A 5,389-nucleotide genomic window follows, 5' to 3' on the forward strand; every position below is an offset into this window, starting at 1 on the left:
CACCTGCGCCCGAGAGTAGAGCACCCGTGCCTGACGTGTCGTATTTTCGGAAACTTTTAGTCTCGAACTTTAAAAGGACTCTTTGGCATATATCAGATTATTATCGAGGGTTTTCATGAGTTTTTGAAGGCTAGAGACGGCTAGAGACCAAGGAAAAGGGAGAAGAAGCATTCTTGGCACGAAGACGGACGAAGCGACTACCGGAGACGGAGAAGCATCATCTACCTTTTTTTTTATTTCATTCTTTCTCCTAATTTTTGAATGATGTTCAGGAACATGCTTTGTTTGATTTTTATTTTCATTATGAACTAATTCCTTTGTCTAGAGGAACGACGTAGCTTGACTTGAAACCATGTTTTTGATATTTTGATTGATATATTAGAATTATTCATTCGGTTTATTTGTGTTTTTCTGAATTGATTGCGTTGAATTTACTGGTCATAGATTGAATGATATTTTATTTAGAATCTATCACTTGAGAGAGGAGATTTTGAATACGACATAGGAAAATACATCTTTGGTGTTTATATTGTTCGAGAGGCATATAACTCCATAGAAGTCATAGAATAATTCTTGTGCTATTTATCGGATTTAATAATTGAACTTTGATAGAGATATTGAGTTTGCTATTGAATACGAATTTCTGCTTGACACTCGAGAGAGGTAGTAGAAAATAATAGGAATTCTTGGCTAATAAACTAAAAGAATTTATGATATAGATTTCTTTATGAATTAACTTGGTGGATGTTTAAGTGATGTCGAACCTCTAGAATTTGTCTCTCATTGAATTTTTGTTTTGCGAACTCGTCGTTAATTAATTTTATTTATTGCAAATTTTAGTTTGATATAACTCAAATCATTCTCGTAGCTCTACATAGGATTAAGATTTGATTAGTTGCAAATATTCAATATATTATCATTTTATTCATTCTCTGTGGGATCGACTTGGACTCATTTTCTATATTAAAACTTGACACCGTGCACTTGCGGGCACAAAATTACGCAACAAGTTTTTGGCGCCGTTTCCGGGGAGTGAATTTTATTTGATTTATATTAAATTGTGCTAATTAGTCTTAATTTTGATTTAGAGCATTTTATTTTATTTTGTTGGTTCTAATTTAAATTTTTTTTTTCTGTCTATGCAGTTTATGCGAAAAAGCCAAAGTTACGACTCACTGTTCTTTGATCCGGAAATCGAGAAAACTGCTAAAGCTTTGAGAAAAGCTAGAAGAGAAGAGTTGCAACAAATGGCTGAAGAAAGGGAAAGAGTTGTCAATAATGCTCCGGTGCCGATCAGAGATTACTTTCGACCAGTGATAAACAATCATTATTCTGGAATAGCTCGGCAGAATATCACAGCAAATAATTTTGAGTTAAAGCCAGCTCTGATTAATATGGTGCAACAAAATCAGTTTAGGGGTGCAGCTACTGAAGATCCAAATTTGCACCTGCGTACTTTTTTGGAGATTGCTGACACAGTAAAGATTCATGGTGTTACTGAGGACACCATCAAACTACGATTGTTCCCGTTCTCTCTTAGGGACAATTCTCGTAGTTGGTTGCAATCACTACCTCTTGGGAGTATCACTACATGGGATGATATGGCTTCCAAATTTCTGGCTAAGTATTTCCCTCCTGCTAAGTCGGCTCAGTTGAAAATAGAGATCACTACATTCAAACAGCAAGATTTTGAGCAATTGTATAAAGCCTGGGAACGGTACAAGGAGTTGCTTAGGAAGTGTCCAAACCATAATTTTCCAGATTGGGAACAGATCGAATTATTCTACAATGGTTTGAATGGGCCAACTCGTATTTTTGTGGATGCTGCAGCTGGAGGTTCAATATTTTTTAAATTTCCTGAACAGGCTTATGAGATGCTTGAGCAAATGACTTTTAACAGAAATCAGTGGCCGAGTGAAAGATCTGCAATAAGAAAGCCTGCTGGAATTCATGAGGTTGATGCATTCACTGCTTTGACTGCTCAGATGGCTACTATTTCTACACAGTTGGCTGCACTGACCAAAGGGAATCAAAGTTATACTGAGACAGCATCACTGGCGACTGCCATAAATTCTGCTGATGGATTTGAGAGTGTGGAGCAAGCTCAATATGTGAACAACAGAAATTACAACAACTATCGAGGTAATCCTATACCCAATCAATATCATCCTAGTTTGCGTAATCTTGAGAATTTTTCATATGCAAATAATAATAATGTATTGAATCATCCACCGGGGTTCAATAATCAAAAGGATGAGGGTAGATCATCTTTGGAGGATTTGGTTGATAATTTTATTTCTGAGTCCACAAAAAGATTTGAGAGAACTGAGAATAGATTTGATAATATGGAGATACACTTGACCAATGTGGGTGCTTCTATGAAAAATCTTGGAATACAAATTGGTCAACTTGCAAATGCCTTGACGAATCAGCAGAGAGGATCTTTTCCTAGCAACACTGAGGTGAATCCAATAGAGCAATGCAAGGCTGTTACTTTGAAAAGTGGTAAGGAAGTTGGGGTAGATGAACCAAAAGTATTGGATGATGAGGATCGAGTTGAAGAGATTGGGGTTGAATCTGAAGAATCTGTCAGTAAAAATTCTAGCAAGTCTGCAGTTATGCCTGAGAAACCGCCTGTGTCAAAAATTGTTCTTCCATATCCTAAGAAGTTCAAAAAAAAACGTTGGATGATAAGTTTTCTAAGTTTCTTGACATCTTCAAGAAAATTCATATAAATATTCCATTTGCCGATGCATTGGAGCAGATGCCACACTATGCTAAATTCATGAAGGATGTGATGGCGAGGAAGAGAAAACTTGAAGAGTTTGAAATAGTGAAGTTGACAGAGGAGTGCAGCGCCATCCTACAAAAGAAACTACCACAGAAATTGAAAGATCCAGGGAGTTTTAATATTCCTTGTATTATTGGTGGTGCGACTGTTAATAGGGCATTATGTCATTTAGGTGCAAGTATTAATTTAATGCCTTAGTCTATTTTCAGGTCTTTGGAGCTTGGTGAGGTGAAACCAACCACAATTACTCTGCAGTTGGCAGACCATTCTCTGACATATCCTCGAGGAGTTGTGGAAGATGTATTGGTAAAAGTAGATAAATTTATTTTTCCTGCTGACTTTGTAGTGCTTAATATGGAAGAAGATCAAGATGTCCCTCTAATTTTGGGGCGACCATTCTTGGCAACTGGAAGAGCTTTAATTGATGTGCAGGAGGGTGAATTAACTCTACGAGTTGGTGGTGAAGCGGTCACTTTTAATACTTATAAGACCACGAATTACCAAGATGGAGTACGTGCTTGTAATCACATTGATTTATTTGATTCTTCTGTGAATAATTTTGTTGTAGGAATAGAGTTTAAAAGTGGGCGAGATCTGAAGGTGGCGAAGAAGGTGAAAAATAAAGCTAAGTCCAAGATGATTTTTGAGTATGTTTGGAGGGTGAAAGAGAGGAACAAAACCTCCAATAAAGTGACAGGAATTGGCTAGAATCAGCTTCAAGTCGGGCTGAAGACTTTAAACCAAGCGCTTGTTGGGAGGCAACCCAAGTTTTATTTTATTTTTGTTTTGTTTTAGTATTTTTAATTTTTTTTAATTTATTTAAATTTTAATTTTTTTTGAGGGCATGTCTTGTTCACGCGCTAACATTGAATTTTCTACTCTAGGTCCTTGTAAAGAAATATCGAGTATCAATGTCCCTGCCCCAGAAATTAAAATGGGCTATGACTATTGACGGTCATGCCACATGTAGTAGCCCGTACCCTAATTGAGTAATTAAAGGAATTAATCATAATTACTTGGTTAGAGTTCGGAAGCTCCGAAGGTGAGATCGGAAGCTCCGATCGGTATTACGTCAGGCATGACGTGTGGTTGGATCGGAAGCTCCGATCAGGACCGGAGGCTCCGATCACCCCTATCCGGAGTCAACAAGTGATATTTTGACACGTGGCAGATCAGGATCTTCGGAAGCTCCGATGGCAGGATCGGAGCTTCCGATCGAGGTTCGGACGTTCCGATCGTTGTCTATAAATAGAAGGCCGAGACTTCACTTTCATTTGCCAATTCCGAGTTCTCCTTTCCTTTCTAGTCCTTTTGGAGCTGTTCTAGTGTTCTTAGGCTTGGTCCGGAGGTCGGAGAGGCGTTCGGTAGTCGTAGCGGAGTCGTGCCCAAGTTCTGGAGGCATCGACATCAAAGGGCTAACGACGGACGAAGGTATAGCTTTTGCTCCTTATAAATATTTAGGAGTATGCAATAGCTTAGTTAAGGCTTTTAGAGCACTTTAATGATAGTAGTATCATTTGGCAGTGTAGAGCAGACTATAGGCGTGGACCTAGAGTTGGTAGAGCTTTCACTGTTTTGAGGTACGAAAGTACTGTTCGAGATATCCTGACTGAGTATGCATGTATTATGTGACTGCATGATTTATATGCCATGATATTATGCTGCATTCATTTGCATCTTGCTGTATCTCTTTCGAGATGTCTGTTAGTAGGGGTGTACCCTATCCTGTTAGTGGATGGACTTCCATCGATTTGGGTCCGGCGTTTCCACGGTTATCTCGGTATGGGAGCCACCTCCTGAAGCGACGGCACAGCGTGCTACATACCAGGGCCCGGTCTGTCTCTGTTATCTGATCCTTGACCTCGAGTCTATAGGGAGTTCACTTTGCATGCATGTATACTCATACTCTCGCACTGAGCGTTTTATGCTCACGTCTCGTACTCTGTATTTTCTGGACACCCTATTCCATGGGGCAGGTTTGCGATTGGACGAGGAGGGTGGATCCAGGAGGAGCTAGTCAGTGGTTGGCCAGCTGGAGCTTCGCTTAGGTTTTATTACTGATGTTTGGTTGTATAATATTGGATAATTACAGATTCCTTTACTTGGGATTGTATAATGTTATTGGTTTCCGCAGTTTTATTCTGATATCTGTTTAATTAAGTTAATTGCATGCATAAGTTCTGTTTAGTAGGTGATCCGGGTAAGGGTCACTACATTTATGGTATCAAAGCATGCAAAAGATTTCTTGGGATTTAGTCTCATCTTGAGGTATTTTTGTAGATGTCAAATCGTGACGACCAGAGTTCTCATGGCAGTGTTGGTGGGCGTTGGGGTGATGCCGACCGGGAGCCTCGTCGAGAACGGCGTCATCGTCACCATGACGACGAGCGTTTCACTGTGCGTCGATTTTTAGCTATGGGTCCTAAGCCCTTAGTTGGAGGTGAGTCTCCGGAGGATGCGGAGAACTGGTTAGACCGCATGGAGACGACTTTTCAGACTTTCCAATGCACCGATGAGCAGAAGGTGGAGACCCTTGGCTATCTTCTGGATGGGCGTGCGCGTAGGTGGTGGAGGTTTACTTCTGCACCTTTTGTTACG

General features: G+C 39.8%; 1 non-coding gene across 1 annotated transcript; it reads right to left on the minus strand.

The window, feature by feature from the left end:
* Positions 1–1,650: 1,650 nt before the first annotated feature.
* LOC140894122 (small nucleolar RNA R71) lies at positions 1,651–1,756 on the minus strand. Its single transcript, XR_012153671.1, has one exon. It is a non-coding gene; the product is annotated as a small nucleolar RNA R71 (small nucleolar RNA).
* Between the last annotated feature and the right edge of the window lie 3,633 nt (positions 1,757–5,389).

This window comes from Henckelia pumila, chromosome 3, assembly GCF_033568475.1.
Source record: "Henckelia pumila isolate YLH828 chromosome 3, ASM3356847v2, whole genome shotgun sequence".
In the NCBI taxonomy this organism is placed as follows: Eukaryota; Viridiplantae; Streptophyta; class Magnoliopsida; order Lamiales; family Gesneriaceae; genus Henckelia; species Henckelia pumila.